Here is a 21,952-nt window from a genome sequence, read left to right as displayed (position 1 = left end):
CTGCATCGCAGTGTTACTATACTTACAATACCTACACACACGTCCTAATCATGAGTTACTAGGAAACCAACCCCCACTTAGATGTTTAATTTGATTCTTCACACTTGCTGTGATACTGATTCGCAGCTTCTAAGACTCATTTAGAGCTGCAATTATGACTATTTCCTACACAAAGCTAATGAGATGTGTATATTTCTTAGATGATTTTCCTCTCCTTGCACAGAACCCCTCATGGAAGCAGATGATGTCGTTGCAGCAATCAGCTCAAGTGAAACCTGGCAGCAGAAATGACTCTTATTGTTCTCTGTCATTCCTTACGGAGAGCTAGAGAGTGGTGCTTGAATGGGAGAAATGGGCACCATAGGTGAAACCCTGGCCCCGCTGAAAACAATGGGAGTTTTGCCGTTGACTTTTACAGGACCACAATTTCACCCCAGGGCTCTTGGGTTCTTTTCCCAACTCTGACACTGATTCACTGCAACGTTAGAAGACTAGTCACTCTGCCTCATTTTGTTCAGCTATAATGTAACGGATAAAGAATCGGAATACCCCACAGCTAGGACAGTCAGCTAGGAGGTGGTAGAACCCAATTCAACTCCTTTCTCCCCATCAGGACTTGAACCAGGGGTCTCCCAAGTCCCAGGTGAGTGTCCTAACCACCGGGCTAAAAGGAAGATGGGAGCTCTGCCTCCTCCCCCCTCTGCTGAGGGACCTGAGCTGGTAGGCACCTCTGAGCACAGCTGCTGCTTGGGCCCCGCATGTGACTCAGTGGTTCTCAACCTTCCCAGACTTCAGTCCCCCTTTCAGAGTCTGATTTGTCTTGCGTACCCCAAGTTTCACCTCACTTAAAAACTACAGGCTGGAAATTGCGTCCCCTCCCTCCCGCCTCGTGAGCTTAGCTGAGGGGCGGAGAGGCTTCCCCATGCCAGTGCTGTGCGGGGCATTGGCATATGCAGAGCTCGGCTCCTCCTGGTCAATGCCCCAGGCCAGAGGGTCTTGGGCTTTCCCGGGGCACCAGCCCAGCCAGAGGCAGTGGGCAAAGGAAGGAGCCTGCCGGCCAGGCGGTTGGCGAGCTGAGCACTCAGACCAGGGGCTGGTTCTCTGCACAGCGCTGGGAATGGGATGCGCTATATCGGGGGGGATATGGAGGAGCAGGCGAAGGGGCAAAGCAGGGAGAGGACAGCGAGAGAGGGAGCACATAAAGGGCCGATGGGTGGGCCGAAGAGGCAACACGTAACCGGCCACTGCCTGGCGCCTACCGGCACTCACCGGACACTGCAGCTCGCAGCCAGTGCCGGCTGGAAACGGGACAAGGGGCAGGGCACTGCTGGCTGACAGCCGGCATACGGTGGGGGCTGAGCTGACGGATCGGCCAGCCCCGCACGCTGCATCTTGACCCCACCACCTGCCTTGCATAACCACCCTCATCGTGGGCCACTGGTTACCCCCACCCCACTAGTGGGTGGGTGGGCGGCTGGCAAGCAGGGATCCAGCCAGCAGCAGGACCACCAGTACTGATGTGCGGGGGGGGGGGGGGGAGAAAATAGGGAACAATTTGCCCATTTTAAAGATAATGTCAGGACACCTGGAGGAGGACTTAAAAATGGAACATGTGATTGTCCTAACCCTGAGTAACAGCTATTCTTATCCTGCGAGAAGTGGCTTTGCCTGTAAGAGTTTCTCTGGCTTTCACCCTGCCTAGCCCTGAAAACATTCTGAGATTCATCAGTGTGTTTTAGACACCTCCATTGCCACAGGGATAGACCTCTCAACATCCCAGTGGCCTCTCTGAGTTCAGAGGAGATGGAGGCTACTAGAGATGGCTCAATCCCCACCAAACCTGGCTGCTGGAGAACTAGGAGGACATGAGGCCAGGCTCTAGTTCTCCTCCCACTCTTTCGCGGTTTAGAGTGTAAACTCACTGGGGCCGGAACTCTCTCAGCCTCTGGGCACTAGCACAATCGAAAAGAATCAGAACGATAGTGGACAGAGTTCTCCCAACGAGCTCAGCACGCAGCAGTTCCCCATTGTTGTACGAAAATCTGCAGCCAAGCAGAGAGACAGCTCGCTGCCAAGTTTAATCACAGGCTTTTGCAGACATGAAGTGGCTCAGGTTTCTCAGCGGCAGCAGTATAGGTTTTGACATACCATCTGGAAGGTGGCTGTTGGGGTTCTTCTTTTGGCAACGATCGGCCATGTGGCTTTTTCACCAGTTACAAATCCAGGCAGCCTCATGTCTTAATCCGCTTGATGACAGCAATGGGATTTTGAATCAAAGCAGCTTCACGAAATTAAGTCTGGAAGTTTTTCCCCCTCCGTTATTTTGGCTGCAACTTTTTGACGATCCTCTTAGAGTCCACAAGTCGTCGTGGGTTTTACCCTGGGAATAAGTGGTTGGCCAGTTTTCTTTTCTTTATTTAAAAGGCAGCATACGGACAGACCAATGCTAGGCGCAGCTCAGCTTTGAATTTGAAGGAGTCCAGAGAAAAGAGCCTTTCATAGCAAAGGAGAAGAGCCTGGCTTGGTTTCACAGCCAGTTGGAAAAAAGGTTGGCAGAAGATTTTTTTAAAATAAAAAATAAAAATAAAAAAATCACTTTTTTTTTTTTAAAAGCTTAAGTTTTTCCATTTCCCGTTTTCAAAATAAGAAACATTTGGGGTGGGCGGGGAGGCTCAATCACACGTTGGGACTTTTCTTAATTCCAAAGTTTTAAAAGAAAGACATTTTAAAAGACATTAAATAAGCATCTTGTTTATGAAATACTTTACCTACCAAGGCCAAGAACTTGGCAAGATTCACAAAAGGGACGGGATGATATTTAGATGGATATCAACAGAATCCACAGTTATTAGAATTACTAACAAACGTTCTGGAAGGGATATTAGACCTCACGCTTCAGGGCACAGGCCGGTCTCTCACTAATAGAGATCAGGAAGAGACCTAAAGTAGGAGGCAGATTATCCCACATCATCAGTTGCGGGTTCTTTATACCTTTCTCTGACGCATCTGGTTCTGGCCACTGTCAGAGGTAGGATATTGGACTGGACGATATCTCGGGCCTAATCCAGTTTTGCAATTCCTATGTTTATTTAAAAAAAAAATAAACGTTGAGGCACATTCTTATAAAGATTTCACACAAAATGTTCAACTTAAATAAATAAAACATTAGAGCAGGGGTCGGCAACCTTTCAGAAGTGGTGTGCCGAATCTTCATTTATTCACTCTAATTTAAGGTTTCGCATGCCAGTAATACATTTTAACGTGTTTAGAAGGTCTTGTTCTATAAGTCTATAATATCTAACTAAACTATTGTTGTATGTAAAGTAAATAAGGTTTTTAAAATATTTAAGAAGCTTCATTTAAAATTTAATTAAAATGCAGAGCTCCCTGGACCGGTGGCCAAGATCCGGGCAGTGTGAGTGTCACTGAAAATCAGCTTGTGTGCCGCCTTCGGCACGCGTGCCATAGGTTGCCTACCCCTGCATTAGAGCCAGACTTAGAAGAACAGAACTCTCTCGTTCCAACTACAGGAGAAGAGAGGAAAGTCTAGCTGCTAGCAGGCTTCATTTACATAAAGAAATTTGCATACCCACAGTTCCCTAGAGTGTGTTCCCTTGCATTATCGGGATGGATTTTTTTGATGTTCTGATTATCTGAATAACACCAGTTTGTTAATGGAACTGCATTTATGAATGGGCTCATGAACGATGCAAGATCTAGCCTAGAGAAAGTAACTCAAAGAAAGTGAGTGGACGCTGGGTACAGAGTGCAAAATATGAGCTGGGAGCAGAGAGGGGATGGAGCCAGCAGTAATGGAGCAGATTACAGGACAAAAATGGGTAGCCACAGAGTGGGGCAGCTAGAGATGTGGTGGGGCTGGACTGCAGCTGACAGGTTGAGGAAGTTTCCATCCCACTCTCCACTTCACCACCACCCCACACCTCTAGGTTTGTGGGTGGGGATGGTGGGTCTTACTCAATAGACTGGGCCCCGATACGCTGGGCAGTGTAATGAGTGTGACAGAGCAGTCTGGCCCTCTCACTGTTTTGTAAAAGCTACATGTATCCCCATCACTTCAGGAGCAGAGGAGGGAGCTTGATTCTGCTGCAAGTTGCTTCCCCACCACCACCAAAAAAAGAGGTGACAGTAAAAGAAAAAAAAAAAGGCAGAAGCAAAATTGCTTGGTGGAAGTATTTGCAGCTGTTAATATGCTGCTCGGTGCTGTGGTCACAGACCTCTGCACTGCTTCATAAAAGTAGTTCTCCGAAAACATCCTCTCAATGTGTGGCGGCAGTCAAAAAGGCAAACAGAAGGTTGGGAATCATTAAGAAAGGGATAGATAATAAGATAGAAAATATCCTGTTGCCTCTATATAAATCCATGGTACGCCTACACCTTGAATACTGTGTGCAAATCGCCCCATCTGAAAAAAGATATCTTGAAATTGGTAAAGATATAGAAAAGGGCAACAAAAATGATTAGGGACATGGAACAGCTTAATTCTGAAGCACCTGGCATTGGCCACTGTTGGAAGACAGGATAGTGGGCTAGATGGACCATTGATCTGACCCAGTATGGCCAGTCTTATGTTCTTATTTTCTTAGGGTAACACTGCCCACCATGGGCCATCAATAGAGTTTGAACTCCAGATCTTCTATACTAAGAAGTTATTCACCTTGTGCAGTAACAATGGTTCTTCGAGATGTGTCCCCCTATGGATACTCCATTATAGGTGTGTCTGTGTCCTTGCGTCGCTGATTGGAGAACTTTGGTAGCAGTGTCCGTTGGGCCTGCACATGCGCTGTCTCTCCCTGTGCTGTGCTACAAGGCTAGTCAGGGCATGCGGGATAACCGTCTTCAGTTCCTTCTCTACCGCAGAGTCATAGCGAGAACTATGAAGTAGAGGGGAGGAGGGCGGGTAGTGGAGCACCCACAGGGACACACATCTCGAAGAACCTAAGTTACTGCACAAGGTCCCTATGGGTGCTCCACTATACGTGACTCCCGAGCAGTACTCTCTCTGGAGGGCTGGGACTTGGGAGTCGGATTCATCACAGATGACAGTACTGTGGAGCCAAAGATGGCATCCGAGGCAGAGTCCCCGCTGATGGCATAATGTTCTGCAAAGGTGTGAACTGATGCCCACGTCGCCGCTCTGGCAGATCTCTGAGAGGGGGACATTCTTGAGGAAGGTGACAGATGAGATTAATCTTGAGGAATATGTACGGATCAAGTCCAGAGGGGTCATGTTACTAATTTGGTAGCACTATCTGATGCAATTCGAGACCCACTTGGAGAGTCTTTGGGCTGATCTTGCTGAGTTAGATCTTTCTGCCATAGAGAGAAATAGTCATGGGGACTTCCTGAAGGCCTTTGTCCGATCGAGGTAGGATGCAAGGGCTCTCCTGACGTGGAGGGCATGCAGTATGGCCTCCCTATTTTCTCGGTGAGGCTTGGGGTAGAAGGCGTGAAGGCGAATAGACAGATTCATGTGAAACGAGGAGGTCACTTTAGGAATGAACATTGGACGTGGCCTAAGTGTGACCTTGTCAGGGAAGAACACGGTGAATAGAAGATGTGCCATCAGAGCTGCTATTCCCCCTATTCTTCTAGCTGAGGTAACTGCAATCAGAAAGACCGCTTTCATCGATAGGTATGCTAGTGAACAGGCGGCCACAGGTTCAAAGGGGTGCCTAGTCAGCCCTTTCAACACTAGATTTGGGTCCCATGAGGGGTAGGAAGTAGAGATTGAGGGAAGAGGTTTGTTATTCCCTTAAGGAACCTCTTAGTGGTCAGATGCCATAATACTGAGTCTCCTTCTATGGGTTGGTGAAATGCTGTAATGGCTGCTAGGTGGACTCAAAAAAATCAGGGTTATCCCTGAGCTGTCTAAGGGTCAGGTCGTATTCCAGAATATGTGGAAGAGTTGCCGACATTGGAGACAGTTAATGGGACATGCACCAAATCTGAAACCTGGGCCATTTCTGCAGGTAAGCACGTCGTGTGGAGGACTTTCTTGTACTTCTTTTGAGCACGAGCTCTCTAGGTGCTGGAACTACGTAGGAGCCATGCTTTGAGCCGGAGGAACCCAAAGTGGGGATGTGTGCTCCGCCCTTTGTCCTGAGAGAGAAGATGCAGAGTGGCCAGAAGGGAGATCGGTGGGCACACTGCGAGCTGCGTCAGGTAAGGGTACCAGGTCTGTCTCGTGCAACTTTATCTTCAGCAGAACCTTCAGCAGAAGAGGAAATGGAGGGAAGGCGTAAAGAAGGTCTGAGAGGAGGATGGCCACGCCCAGATAGTGCTGTCTAATCCCCGCCCTGGAACTGTATCGCGGACTCTTCTTGTTCTGGTAAGGGATGAATAGATCGGTGGAAAGTGTTCCCTATCATGTGAACAAGTCGTGAAGTACTGACGGGTGCATCTCCCACCCAGGGTCATGTGGGAATGTGCAACTGAGGTTGTCCACTATTGCCTTTTGCCGGGAGGTAAGCTGCGAAAAAGCTGCCGTTGTGAGAGATGCCCCTGCTCCACAGTTTCATTGCCTCCATGCAAAGACGGCGTGATCTGGCTCCTCCTTGATGGTTGATATAATACATGTAGGCTATGTTGTCCATTAGGATCTTTATAGGTGATCCTGTTATCTGCGGGAGGAAGTTATCAGCCGGCAGGCATTCCTGACCGCTCTCAACTCGAGAGATTGCTATGCCGGGACAGGGGCATGCATGCCGCCCCCAATAATCGTTGGGAGCACAGAACTTCTCTGGCCCTGGGGCCATGGGAGAGCGAGCGAGCTCCTGTCAGGGCGGGGGGAAGAACGAGCTCCTCCCGGGGCCTGGGAAATGGCAGAGCGAGTTCCTGCCAGGGCTGGGGCGGGGAGGGCGGAAGGGAAGAGCGAGCTCTTGCTGGGGGTGGGGGGAGAGCGGAGAGTGATCCCCTGCAGGGCACAGAATGTGCCCTCCAAAAGAGGTCAAATTTAAATTCCTGCGCATGCCCCTGTGCAGGGATAGTTCCGCGGGTGACCATTTGTTTTGCGCCATGAGGCTGTTTAAATGCGCGCCCCATGCGACGATGTGTTTGTGGTAAGGAGCGACGAAGGTGGAGCCTGAGAAAAGGGGATCCCTTTTCCTTCATTGGCCAGATTCTTCCACCACTCCAGGGAGCTCCTGATCCTGGTGGGCAGTGACAGGGGTTTGTCCAGACTGTCCGTTTGGTCTATACACTGAGCTGAATCACAGCTGTAGGCATTGCATGTGAAGTCTGGCGTGTGGAATGGCCGTTGTGCCAGCTGCCAAATGCCCCAGGAGCTGGAGGCAGGTTCTGGTTGGAACTCGAGGGCTGCATTGAGCCGTGATTATAAGCGATACCAGGGATTGAAACCTGTCTTGAGGTAGGAAGGCTTTGGCCTGTAGCGCATCTAGATCGGCCCCTATGAACTGTAGGCGTTGCACTGGTGTGAGGGTCAACTTCTGGGAATTGGTCTGTAGCAAGCGTATCATGTTCTCAGCGGTTTCACAAGCCTCCTGAAGTGACCGGGCTCTGAGGAGACAATCGTCCAGGTAAGGGTAGATCATGATCCCTTGTGATTGTAGATGGATGGCCACCACTGAGAGAACTTTGGACAATACTCTCGGGACCGATCAAAGTCCAAAGGGGAGGAGGGTCTCTATCGGTAATGGTCGTGCCCCAGGAACCTGAGGAAACATCTGTGAGCCGGTAATACTGAAATATGAAAGTAGGCATCTTGAAGGTCGAAGTCCAAAAATCAGTCTCCCTGTTCCAGTGATGGAAGGATAGTTGATAAGGTGATCATCTTGAACTTCTGAGCCTTGACAACCTTGTTGAAAGCTCTGAGGTCCAGGAGGGGTCTCCAACTTCCCTTCCTTTGGGTATTAGGAAGTAGCGAGAGTAGAACCCTTTGCCTCGTGGGTACTGGTTCTATGGCTCCTCACTGCAGGAGTTGATCTATCTCCTGCCATAATGGACTCTTGTGAGAGGGGTCCCTGAAGAGGGATGGGGAAGGGTGTTGTGGAGGGGGTAGAGAGGTGAAGTGGATGGAATAGCCGTGTCTGACGATCTCTAGGACCCATCTGTCCGAGGTTATGCACTCCCAAGCCCTGTGGAAAGCTGCCAAATGGTGGCCAAATGGGTACATGGTCACAAACAGAAGTGGGGAGTGGTCTTGCAGTTCCTTAACCTGCCCATCAAACGTGGTTCTTAGGGGCAGGTGGCTGGGTGGAGGACTGGGATCCCAAAGGCTTTCACATTGAGAACTTTCCCTTTTTCCTCTGGGGCTCATAGTTCCATTGCAACAGGAATTGGGATGAATTTTACCTCTGTTGATATTGAGGGCTAAAACGTCTCTTCTGCCCCGTGTGTAGATTCCCAGTGACCTGACCTGGCTCTGGAATCCTTTAAGGAGTGGAGAGAGGCATTGGTCTTCTCAGCCAAGAGCTTCACACCCTCAAAAGGGAGATCCTCCACTGTGGTCTGCACCTCCTTTGGGAATCCCGAGAGGTGAAGCCACGACACCTGTCTCACCACCACAGCCGTGGAGATGGTCCTGGCAGCTGTGTTGGTGACATCAAGGGCCGAGTGCAAAGATGTTTTTGCCACCTGTTGCCCGTTCTGGATAAGAACATAAGAATGGCCCTACTGGGTCAGTCCAAGGGTCCATGTAGCCCAGTATCCTGTCTTCCGACAGTGGCCACTGTCAGGTGCCCCATAGGGAATGAACAGAACAGGTAATCATCAAGTCCCCCTGTCACTCATTCCCAGCTTCTGGCAAACAGAGGCTAGGGACCCCATTCCTGCCCATCCTGGCTAATAGCCATTGATGGACCTATCCTCCATGAATTTATCTAGTTCTTTTTTGAACCCTGTTATGGTCTTGGCCTTCACAAAATCCTCTGGCAAAGAGTCCCACAGGTTGACTGTGAGTTGTGTGAAGAAATACTTCCTTTTGTTTGTTTTAAACCTGCTGCCTATTAATTTCATTTGGTGACCCCTAGCTCTTGGATTATGATTTAACATGCCCTGGTTCTGCGCTGCTCCTGGAAGCGGTCGCTATATCTGGGCCCTAGGGGGAGGGGCCAGGGGGCCCTGCGTGGTGCATGCTGCCCACGCCCACAGGCGCCACACCCACAGCTTCCATTGGCCCATGGTTTCCAGCCAATGGGAGCTGTGGAGCCGGTGCTGGAGGCAGCGCGCAGAGCTTCCCTGATCATCCCTGCTCCTAGGGGCCACAGGGATATGCCAGTCACTTATGGGAGCTGGAGCCAATTCTAGCTTTCCCCAGCAGTGGGGCAAGCCGGCACTCGCAGCTCCAGCCCTGCGTCCATGTGGGGGCGCCAAGGCACAGGGATTCCAGCCCGAAGCATGGAGACTTGCCATGGACCGGATGAAATGAAGCAGCAGGCTGGATCCAGCCCATGGGCCATAGGTTCCCTACCCTTGGTGTATGCCACTGATTTCCAGGCAAAATTCAAATGAGAAGTATGGCACTTTGATTTGATTTAAACAGCAAGAGTGCTTAGCTGTGGGAAACAAGCTACCAAGGGAGGGGTAGCTTCTCGATGTCTTGACATCTTCAAGTCAAGCCTGGATGCCTTTCTAGGAGATGTGCTTTAGCCAAACACTAATTATGTTTTACTTCTACACAAGTTACTGGGCTCAAAACACAGGTGAAATTCTCCTGCCTGTGTTATACAGGAGGCCAAAGTGGATGGTCTGATGATCCCTTCTGGCTGTAAACAATATGAATTTCCATGGAATAAGATGAGCTCATTCTTCAGCCTCTTTAGGATCTCAGTGAAATGCTGCATAATTTGACCCAAGACTAGGGGGGGAAATAAAAGCACAGGGAGGCTGTGAATTCTGTGAGGCAGCAGCTGATTCATCAGCTGGAGAGAGTCCGATAGAAAGCCTGCTTGCGGAGGAGGGGGATGAACTCCCCATGCGGGGGTGTGTGTGTGTGTGTGGCCACATGAAGTTGACTCTTCCCCTGCCAGGCAGGGAAGACAATGAGGGACCTCATGAGGATGTGGGGAGAGAAGGTTTAGACTGCTTCCCAATGGGAAGGCAAAGCAGAAGTGGTGGTTCGTCTAACTCAAGTTGGCTGGCACAACAGGAAGGACAGGCTAAAACTCAAGTGAGCTGCTGAAACAACTGCTCTGTAGTGCAGATGCAGGCGAGGGCTACTTAAGGGACGCTTGCCCTCCAATGCCTTCGCACAATCCCCTCCATGAGACCAGCAAGGACAGACAAGTTCCACCACATTTCACAGGGAAAAAATTCATAGAGTAGCTCAGCGTCCCGCATTGCTAAGAACCAAGGGATGTATCCCTGAAAGTCTTAGCACCACACTAGCGAGTAGAGACAGCAACTCTAGTGTAATTTCAAGCCTGGCGGCTCTCCCTCAAGATAAGCTAACTCAAGTGCAGATGACTCCAGTTAATTCTACAGTGAAGACATATCCCGCGCCAGTGCTATCCCCCACATGGACTCTCAGTTTGGTTTAGCTTAAACCAAATGTAAGTGTCCACACAAGAGGTTGCACCCTTTGCCTTAAAAAACTATTTATGTTCATCTGGTACAACTTCTTTGTGTAGACACGGTCTTACTGCAGCTCTTCCCAGAATCAGTCGCGTACGGGGTTGAGAAACTGCTTCTTCAAAAGGCATCCCCATGGCCGGCTTATAGTGGGTGCTGTTCGGTACTGTTCAGGTGATCTCTGATCTCTCTCACTACTGTGCGCTTTATTAATAGCTTGATCTGGAAGTTGAAAGTAGGCCCTCCCTATAACATGGCTGTTCTTCCGAGCTGGGATGTGTCTCGCTACCGATTGGTCTCCACTCAGAAAGTTTATTTCAATGGAAACCATTATCGAACTCACCAGCACAATCTGACACCCCTACAACCTACTGCCCTAGTAGGAAACGTGTTCAAATCTATTGCACGCTGCCACAGACATGAGAACCCCACTCAGGATCGGGCCCTTCACGGGTCTGGCTACAGCAATTAGGCCAGCCTGTTATAGGTTACACGGGACACCAAGTATTGCCAAAAGGGGTATTGCCTTAAAAGCAGCAAGAGTCTTCCAACCCAGAGAGGCGACAGAGACGATTTAGGGTGAAAACGGCTACTGACGTGAACATAAATTAAACATTGGTTAAAAACCAGTTGAAATAACCGCCCCCAGGCAGCTTTGGGAAATGTAGTACTGCAAACGAGCTCTTCATCTGCTTGTAGGAAGATGTCAAAGTTAATACATTATAGCGTAAGGTCACTCTGCTTCCTTCACTGGTATTCTCCCCGACTCTGCTTCCCACTGAGTGAAGACACGCAAAGAGGACAAAGCCCAGTTTGTACTCTGTGATCTGGACTGCAGTGGTCTGCTGTAAACTGCAGATATGATTTCCCCACTGGCTTGATGATGCCATAAATCAAGGCAAGGTCGTAAACAAAACGTGCAATAACCTTTAAGTAATTCTTATTCCTTCCCTTCTATCTTGCCTCCCCTTCTCGGTTTCATTATGTCTGACCGTGGCTGTCTGGAAGCAGAAGAAAGATGAGACGTAGGGCTAGATTATTCCCTCGTGGTTCTGCAGCTGTGCATGGACCCGACGCAGTCTCCAACGGTAAAGTACCAAAGAACCCACCCCCACTAGGCATTGAGTAAAGTGACGTTTTTAAATTGACCCAACTTGTGCCGGAGACAGATTCGTTTTTTGTTTTTGTTTTAAACTAGCCTTATTTGGTTCATGATGCAGGTTCCAGACAGAGCCATCTGGTTTAACAGGGCCTGGGTAGAATTCACAGGCAGCAAGCACCAAAGTTAATGCTGCAAAGCTTTTTTCACAAATTTTCTGAAGCTCGTGCCTGCCTGAAAATTTCTCCTGTTCACATGAAACATCCCAAGCTTGATCTCAGCCCAATGGGGATTTGGGAGGGATAAAAAGAAAAGCGAAATTCAAGTAAACGGGATTGAACCATTTTCGGTCATAAAATATCTTCTCTTCCTTTGCCCTCACCCTTTGTGAGACCTAACTATTATACTGTAAGCTCTTCAGGCCAGGGACTGCCTCTATCTGTACAGCACCTAGCACATTTGGGCTCTGAGATTGGATGGGACCTTTAGACACTAATGCAATGCAGTGGCCAATGTATGTTTCACACAGTCCCAACAATGCCTCGCCCGCCGAGGACACAAGTCTGTTACAGCCCTAACTACAAGGCATGACTCTTCAGGTAAAGCTGTAGGCTCATGGTTTTGGCTCTGGAGAGCTCCACTCCCACCCCAGGGTGCCAGCCATCCCACGATTTGAACTGTTGTGAGCCACTTGCACTTAAAGATGCTTCAATAACTCACAGGTGCCTTAACTGTTTGGACAGCCACTGCCTTTTACTATTCCAAGCACTCCGTTTAGAAACTGTTGATAAGCATGAATCAGCCACGTGGTAGGCAATGGGGGTCTGGTTTCTTGAAAACCTTTAGGAAATTAAATGCAAAGGACTCTGTTAATGCACCTCAGGATGTACATAGGCAACATTTCCCATTTCTTTTTCCCTGCTAAAAGGGTACATCTTTACAGGGCGTTACCCTTTCTGGGGTTGATATACAAGAAATTCCAGGCAATAGGTTGCTGTTTCCAGAGGAGCATCGGGTACATTTTTTAAAGGTAGGCACCTAAAGTTAAATGTTAATCTCGGAGCCTAGGGCTCTAGCTAAAAGCCTTTCTCTTTTCAAAGGTACTGAGCCCCAACTGGCTTCAGTGGAAGTGAAGAGTGCGATGATGCAGTCGTGGGCTATTTTGGACACAGTCACTTTGTTTTAATACTTTCCTCCACTACAGTTTTTTGTTTTACGTCATGTAGTTTGATAATACTTGGGGTAACTGATTTTTAAAAGATACTATTTGAAAATCCCAGTGTAAAGGCATCTCACACAGATTTTGGCACCCAGGGAAGCTGGACACCCGATTCCGTCATACTCCTTTGAAAAGCCTCGCTTTAAGTCTATGTTTAGACGGAATAGATCACCTACTTAGTACATGGGAAGAGGAAGTGCTAGAATCCCATGGTCATTCCCCGACGCATAGCAAACATCTCTAGAGATGCTACAGTTGAGGAATGAAACAGCCTCTGAAATCAACTTCTGTTTTACAAAGCACTCAAGTTCATCCCTGAGATTCTCTTCTAATGATGACAGCAGGTGTGCCGGCATTGGTAACTCAGCTCTGTGCAGCTCCACACGTAATCATTCAACTTTAATAGGCTGCAAATGAATACCTGCAGAAAGTCTCTCCCAGGGGGTGGGGGAGCCCAATTGGAAACATTTCTGAAGGACATGCCACTCCTTCCCCCGCCACGACAGAGCATACAGCACAGCATTGATTTGGGGCCGTTTAAAAGTTGGAAATGTCAACCATTGTACAAATGGCCTGGATTAATCTAACCCTGTTGAGGAGGATTTGCACGTGTGGGAGGAGACTGGTAGTGCTCTGGGAAAGACTTCCATTTCTAGCCATCGGGCTGAAATCTCTGGGGCAGTTGCTTTGTACTACTAAGTTGGCTTATCCAGTCTGGGAAGGATCAACTCAGTGTACAGGTGCTTCACCGGTAGCACAGAGGGGTAGGGGCTGTTTTGCCACTCCTCCTTGCCTGCTCAACGGGTAGTGATCAATGGCTCCATGTCTAGTTGGCAGCCGGTATCAAGCGGTGCACCCTCTGCAAGTTTGCAGATGACACTAAACTGGGAGGAGTGGTAGATACGCTGGAGGGTAGGGATAGGATACAGAGGGACCTAGACAAATTAGAGGATTGGGCCAAAAGAAATCTGATAAGGTTCAACAAGGACAAGTGCAGAGTCCTGCACTTAAGATGGAAGAATCCCATGCACTGCTACAGACTAGGGACCGAATGGCTAGGAAGCAGTTCTGCAGAAAAGGACCTAGGGGTTACGGTGGACGAGAAGCTGGATATGAGTCAACAGTGTGCTCTTGTTGCCAAGAAGGCTAATGGCATTTTGGGATGTATAAGTAGGAGCAATGCCCGCAGATCGAGGGACGTGATCATTCCCCTCTGTTCGGCATTGGTGAGGCCCCATCTGGAATACTGTGTCCAGTTTTGGGCCTCACACTACAAGAAGGATGTGGAAAAATTGGAAAGAGTCCAGCGAAGGGCAACAAAAATGATTAGGGGGCTAGAGCACATGACTTATGAGAAGAGGTGAAGGAACTGTGCTTGTTTAGTCTGCAGAAGAGAAGAATGAGGAGGGATTTGATAGCTGTTTTCAACTATCTGAAAGGGGGGTTCCCAAGAGAATGAATCTAGACTGTTCTCAGTGGTACCAGATGACAGAACAAGGAGCAATGGTCTCAAGTTGCAATGGGGGAGGTTTAGGTTGGATATTAGGAAACACTATTTCATTAGGAGGGTGGTGAAGCACTGGAATGGGTTACTAGGGAGGTGTGGAATCTCCTTCCTTAGAGGTTTTTAAGATCAGGCTTGACAAAGCCCTGGCTGGGATGATTTAATTGGGGATTGGTCCTGCTTTGATCAGGGGGTTGGACTAGATGACCTCCTGAGGTCCCTTCCAACCCTGAGATTCTATGGACATTAGCCATGCCTGTTTTTCTCTGAGTAAAGCAGGTACGGCTGGGACCGGTCTATGCTTTGACTGCGCTTTCAGCTACAGCCAAACCTGGAACATCTCATCCTCATGTGACAAAGGGGGAGAGGGGGGGTTGCTACATAGAGCTTTAAGAGCTTGGGGGGTAACAAAGCTGGGTGCTAATTGGAGACCAGGGCCCTATTATACCAGGCACTGAGAACAGATATAATTAAGTACCTTGCTGAATTGGGGCCGTTAGCACGTGCTCACTTTCAAGCATGTGAGTACTTCCATTGCCTCCAACAGGACTACTCCATTCCCCAGTGTTAAAGCCTGTGCTTATGTACCTTGCTGAAGTGGGGCCAGAACAAATCGATCCTGCCCGGGAAAGCCTGTTCTTCTTTGCACCATCCCGTTTGTTATTCCACACTTGTCCGGTAGCATCTAATATTAGGTGCTAAGCTCTTTGGAGGAGGGAATGCGGATATTTGCTCTGTAATGCACCGAGGGTGCTTTTGGGCCACTGAAATAATAATGCAGGTTGACAAGTTACAGTAACTCTTAACAAGCCATTTAATATTCCTCCTCTTGTAGGTATAAAGCCTTACCCGCACCAAAAACTAATCTGCTTCACTAAGGAGAGGACCAAAGAAGTCAAGTAGGCTTAAGTAGGGCCTTAACGTACTTAAGTAGGGCCAGATTGTGATGCTCTTGCTCACACTGAATAGTGCCTTATGGCATGTTTTCGTTCTCTGTTCGTCCAGCAACGAGCCCAATGGGATCCTGGTCCACGATGGGGCTCCGAGCTGCTATCGTAATAGAAATAATTAATAATCCTGAAACCAGTAGGGTTGTTTGTGGAGAAAGGGGCTACTCACTAGAAGTAAGGAAATCAGGCTGGACCGTAGGTTCATAAGACGGCTAAAAAGGGAACCTTATTGGTATGCTCTAGGACAGGTGTCCTTACAAGATACGTAAATACATTCTCAAGTGCAGCAGTTTAGACAGCCCACAAAAATCTTCCCTCCCCCAACTTACAAGGACAAGTTCCTTGTAACTCAGCCATCCTCCGGCAAAAGCTGGAACTGGCTTGCAGCAGTAATGCCCATTACAGGCACCAACAGGTCTACGTTACAAACACACATGGTGAAGCTCTTGACGCTCCTAGTATCAAAAAAAGGCCACCTTCATGGGTTTGCTCCCTCGCGTTCAGGCTGACTCAGAAGTGCTGTTGGTGGGTATCGGGATAGGCTTGGGTTACTAAGGGTTTTATCGGAAACTTCCAACTGGGTCAGCCATTGCCAGTGCACGACAGGGTGAAGGCCCCTGCCGTACCACTCACGTCCAGCACATGGAAGGGTTTGGCAAGAACCTCATCCTGCGAGTTCCACAGGGGCCTCGTTTAAAAGCCCCCTGAGCTCAGTCAGGATCTTTCCATTGACTTCAGTGGGATTTGGTTCAGGGTGTCTCCCTCCAGTAGCTTTCCCATTCGGATACAATCCCGAATTCTAATGAACCTTTCCTGTTACTCCTGGGTATCACTTCTGAGGGGCACCAGTTAAAACTGCTTCATGGGCAGGCATTTTCCAAATGAACACGGCTCTCAGAGGCTGGGAAGGATTCGATTTTTATCTGCAAACGTCCATAAACATTGATTTCACGATAGACACGCAAACCAATGAAAACAATATTTCCATCGACGATCATCAAAATTTACCAACAGGCAAAGTAAGAAAAATGCTGCCTGAGAATGTTTAGAGATTTAAGGATATTTACTTTGTCAACATTGCATGTCAAAATATACAAAACTGTTTTTGGGTATAAAGCTTTAACTTTGAGTCTCAGTGTCTACTGGCATTAAATAATTACCGTATATACTTGTTCATAAGCCAAATATTTTTGGTAAAAACGTGACGCATCAAAGAGCGGGGGTCGGCTTACAAACGGGTCTACACCAAAATTTGATGATTTAAAACTCTATGGAATCATTGAACTGAATATCTAATACATTGTTGTTTTGTTTATGTGGAGTGTCTGCAGGCATGGAGCCCCTCAGCTCCCTGTGGCCGCGGTTCACCGTTCCCAGCCAAAGAGAGCTGCGGCAAACTGTAGACACTGGGAGTTGAGGGGCTCCATGCCTGTGAACGCTCCAGGTAAACAAAACGTCCCGATCCACCAATGGTTTACCCTGAAGGGGTTGGGAGCCAAAGTTTTCCAACCCCTGAAATATAGGGTCGGCTTATGAAAGGGTCATACAGTTTTTGCTATTTTTACTAATCCATCATGGGGGGGGGTCGGCTTATAAACGAACGAGCTAACGAACGAGTATACACGGTAGTGTCTGACCATCTCACTGTCTGCCACCACCCCCAGAATTTCCCACAATTGCAAACATTTACATAAAAATTGCTTACAACTCATAATTTTGCATAACTGAACATTTAAAATGGGTAAAAATAGAAAAAAAAGTTTAAAAACTCATCAATATTATCCATTGAAATTATAAAACACTGGAATTAAATTCTGCCAAGCCTGTTTATAAAGAAGAGAAAGTTTGCTACAGAGAAAAAAAAAATGACAAGCATAATTCAGCAGCTCTTGGATTAATCCTGATACGAGAACTTGGATAATTACAGCCAAAAGGAATGAAGACAACATACAAATGTAGGTTAACACATAAAGGGATTCGGTTTGCAAGGTTTAATATATCAGCAGCTCAAAAGCAGATTTGTAAACGTAATTATGGAAAGATTATAAAAGCATGTAATACCCAAAGGGCCAAAAAACTTTACTTAAAAATAAGGACAAGTGTAAAAAAAAAATAAGCCAAACATTTTAAATTAACTAGCCCAGCCCATGTATCTGAATTTTTGTTTAAAGAATGTCACCAGCCAGGTAGATTATTTATTGGGGGTACATACACAGTGTGCAGCTACTCAGTATCTAAAGTAATCTTCAAGAAATACCATTTCCAAGGTAAGCCATTCAGACAGTCTTGCAATCTTCACAGTCCTGTAATTCACTTCAAAATGCCTCAGTTCTTTAGAGATGATACCCCTAGATGAGCAAAATGACATAGAAAGACCTGGCCAATCACATGCTAAAATGGATGAGGATGTTTCTTAAAGTGACTCTCCTTCATGGGAGATGACACGTAACATATGCATGGAATCGCCATGAGCGGCTGATTTTCTCATTACATTTATTCCGTTTGATCAAGTGCGGGAGCATTTGTATTTAAGGAATACTGTTCTGAAAATGAAGATGAACAATATACTACACTAAAGAACATATTAGGATGAGTCTTCCACGCTGTTCAAAAATGCCTGAAATTCATCAGTCCTTCTAAAATAATGGGTATTGATGTGCTGATTTACTGTAATATAATAAATCCTCCTGGTAAGGACCATATCAAGGCTTTTATTAATGTAAACAGTTTAATAGATACACCACCTACTGTACTCATCCATAATTATCGTACTGTCTGCCACCCTTCAAAAAATACTGCAATATTCTCAATATGGGAGTTGCGTGCTTGTTTCCTGTAGGAAAGAAGGATTGTCTCGTGCTTAAGGCACTGAACTGGGACTTAGGAGACCTGGATTCTAGTCTTGGATCTGCCACAGACTTCTTGCATGCTCTTGAACAAGTCACTTAGTCTCTCTGTGCCTCAATTCCCCATATGTAAAATGGGGTTAATAGTACTTCTTTACTGTACAGGGCTATGTGAGGATAAGTTCATTAATGCTTGTGATGTGCTCAGATATTACAGCGATAGGGGTCATAAGTATCTCTTGACAGACAGGGTTCTACAAGGTCCAATCCAGCTAAGCACATGCTCAATTTAAACCCATGAGTAGAACTCAGATGCTTAAAACTTCTGAGCATGTGGTTAAGCTGAACTGTGGTCAGAGTGCACAGCTCCTTACCAGACTGAGCCCGTAGCATGTGCAGCTCTGAGCTCGTTGGCAGCACTTAACATCCATCAAAAGCATGTCAAAGGATCACAGACAAGTACTTTAAGCCCCAAAATGTAGGTTTATTAACAAAAAATGGTTTTACAAACTCAATCTGACTAGAAATGCAATTGTGCATTTGAAAAGGCTCAGGATTGACAATTTAAACATTCTGCGGCTGCATGGGAAACTCAAACATAACTTCCCTCTTTCCTTGACCCTGGGTATTGCTGGACTCACTAGCTGATACCACAAACACTTATGCATGTGAGTGACTAGGCGCATGTGTAGTCCCATTCAACAGCTCAATGGGACTACACATGCGTAGAAAGTAATGCATGTAAGTGTTCGCAGGATTGGAGCTTAATGACATATAGCTTGGCTGAATCCACACTAAGGGCATGAACATGGGAACAGCCTCCATGTCTCTGAAAGCCATCAACACTAACGAAGAAGAGGCATTATTTATATTGATATAAGAAGAAACGGGATGAATCATGGAACTGGAAATGGTGTCTAACATCATGTAAAACTCTGAAGTGGGAGCTAGACGACAGACTAGTCTCCTAAGGGAAGTTGTAGAAACCCAATCACTGGAGACCTGTGAAACTGGATTACACAAAGACCTCAAACAGATACAGTGTGGAATAACTCTGCACTGGCAGAAAGGGATACGAGGTCATCTCTATCTTTAAGTTCAGAAATCTCAGCAGAAGTTTCATCAGCCTAGATACCCACCCCAAACCTGCGACTTCTGCTTTTAATTGAGCTGTCCTTTTTATAAGGTTCAGCAATGAAAATCTCTCCCGTCAGAATCTCACAGCAGTTTGCACCTCGGCGGGGCTATGAGGCAGCAGACCGTATACGTTTCTTATATACGGCCGAACAAAACTCAAATATCAAAGTAGCCTTTAATAGTCTTTTTAAAAGAAAAGTTGCTTAAAAAAAAAAAAAGAAGAGTTCTATGGAGAGGGAGAGAGGCTACCAACAGAAGGAGAATCACACCCCTACAATAAATGCACACAGGGCTTGTTTTCTGTTTTCTCCTCATCTTTACTACACAGGCCTATCTATCCCGTGCAGTCAGAACGATGCTGATCATGGCACACGACGCTTGATCACAGTGCAGGAACCCTAAAATCAACCTTCACGAAGTTCATTTTCCCACCTGTGCTCACATAATTTCCACTTGCAGTGTGGTAGGGATTCAGCATTACACCAGAAGTTACTCTGCACGTGACAACTATCGGGCCAATTCTGGCCCTGTCCCAGCAAAGCTGTTAAGCACATGATTAAGGGTATGTCTACACTGCAATTATCAAGTGTGATTGCAGCTCGCGCAGTCACACCCGAGCGACACGGAAGTGCAGCTAGGAGAATCAAAGAGTGGTGTGGGCTTCTGCTAGCTGCCAGAGTAATTAGCCAGGGTTCCAGGGAGGCTTGTAAAGCTCGTGCTACCGTGGGTTCACTGATCTAGTACCTAAATTAAAGCTAGCTTGGGTATGTCTACACAAACGGCAGTCACGCCCCAAGACTGCAGTGCAGACATACCCTCAGTGCTTTGCTGAATAGGGATGGTCTTAAACGTGAGGTTAACGTGCAACATGCTTAAAAGCTTGTGGACTGGAGGCATGAAACCCTGTCCTACTGAAATCAATGGCAAAACTCCCATTGACTTCCACAGGGCTGGAATTCCACCCGAAGTTTCTAGTGGCTGACTTTACTGCTGTGAGTATAGAGCCCCTACACATCCCAACCTGGCCTGGGCTTGTAAGGTGGAGCATAAGCTTCTCTTTTGTTTAATTTCACTCAAATCATACTGGAGCTTTCGCTAAACCTGGAGCTCATACTAAACTGGTGCAGGGCCGTGGTGACTCGGCTCTTCCTGTTTCTGAGACAGATAAACTATGAACCAGTCCATTTACTGTGTGTCTGTTTTTGGGATGAGATGATAAAATAAAAGAGGTCCTGTCTGCTCTGCATGGCTGTTAACACATCGCATGGCACAACTGGCAAGACTCAAGTTTGCCCCTGGGTCCTTGACTAAAAGCCCCCCTATAGGTCAACATGGTAGTTCCTGGTTGCCCTCCCATCCCAGAGGTGGCTGCATTTGTTGTGCATCTGTGCAGTGTTGTGAATATGTAGAGACAGTTTGAAAGCACACTGGGACGCTCTAGATTGAAAGTCACTTTTATAAATATGAAAACTTAGAAACATCTCCTAACATTAAATACAATGTATTGATCCAAGTTCTTGAACATGCCATCACCAAATAAAAACCTTTCAGACCTAAAAAAAAGAAAAGAAAAGAATTAAATAAATAATAATGATACTTGACAAACATTAACGAATTAATACACCATCAGTAAGTAAATAAATTAAACTTGTAAAATAAAGATCAACATGATACTTCAAACCTACAAAAAACCGAAATAACCTGCTTCAGGACATGGACATTTACTACATGACTTGACTGAAGCTGCTTAAAGTATGCCCTCTCCAAAACAGAACTAGTGAACTCTTGGCTTTCAACTAGGGTGACCAGATGAGGGGAAGAAAATATCGGGACACATGGCGGGGTGAGGGGGGGGTGCCCGCCGGCAGAGCAAGTGCTGCCAGCGGATATCGGGACAAAATGCATCCTGACCAGGACAGACACCGAAATATTGGGATGTCTGGTCACCCTACTTTCAACAGATGCTCCCTGGGTTTTGGCATTACATTTCGATTCATTTTTTAAATGAATTTCTACAGAAAGTAAATTAAAATTGCCATTGTATACATGTGTATGTCTGCTGCAGACAGGACATTTAGAGATTTCAGCTAAGAGCTCAAGTGTCAGAGGCATGAATGGCCAGATGCTCAGTCGGTATCAATTGGCCTAGATTTAGAGACTTTCCTGTGGGATTTGATTAGAACAACTCCAGTAGTAGAGCCCTGGTCCTGCCCTGCGATCCACTAGCATGTGGATCTGGGTGCTCCTGCCCATAGTACTCTGCAAAAGTTGCAGGGGTCCTGACTAGTGATTCCTACAGCAGGATAAAGAGCCAAAGTGAAGTCACTTCCACTACAGTTTTTCCACTGGGGCCAGGATTTTGTCCTAACTGAAGGAAGCGGAAGGAGTTCTTTGTACTGCTGCTGGACTTTACTGCTAAAGAAAAACATCACCACCACAGAGGGAGCTCCTGGGATTTTCGGATTATTGAAAACAGCATTTTGAAATCAGCTGTTAGCTCCAACTATGTATAATTTGTGGTTGCTTAACCAGACATCAGCAAAATCATATGGTGTCCCTGAGTGCTTGGCACAACTCACGATGACTTTTAGTAGTCAGGATGTAATGCTTTCCATATGGAACCCAGGCCCTCAAAGGTCCAATCTGTTT

General features: G+C 47.0%; 1 protein-coding gene and 1 long non-coding RNA gene across 2 annotated transcripts in view; both read right to left on the bottom strand.

Moving 5' to 3' along the window:
• The window catches only part of XKR6 (XK related 6), a 319,540-nt gene that overhangs the window by 221,483 nt on the left and 76,105 nt on the right, over positions 1-21,952 (bottom strand). The gene's annotated exons all lie outside the window — the stretch shown is intronic.
• Positions 18,630-21,952, bottom strand: part of LOC128834911 (uncharacterized) — a 38,803-nt gene continuing 35,480 nt past the window's right edge. Inside the window, exon 3 of the long non-coding RNA XR_008444518.1 lies at positions 18,630-20,856. This is a non-coding gene — a long non-coding RNA (uncharacterized LOC128834911). The remainder of the gene's footprint in view (positions 20,857-21,952) is intronic.

This window comes from Malaclemys terrapin, chromosome 3 (assembly GCF_027887155.1).
Source record: "Malaclemys terrapin pileata isolate rMalTer1 chromosome 3, rMalTer1.hap1, whole genome shotgun sequence".
Taxonomy (NCBI): domain Eukaryota; kingdom Metazoa; phylum Chordata; order Testudines; family Emydidae; genus Malaclemys; species Malaclemys terrapin.
Note: the sequence above shows the minus strand (reverse complement) of the source record. Positions and strands in the feature narration are given on the sequence as shown.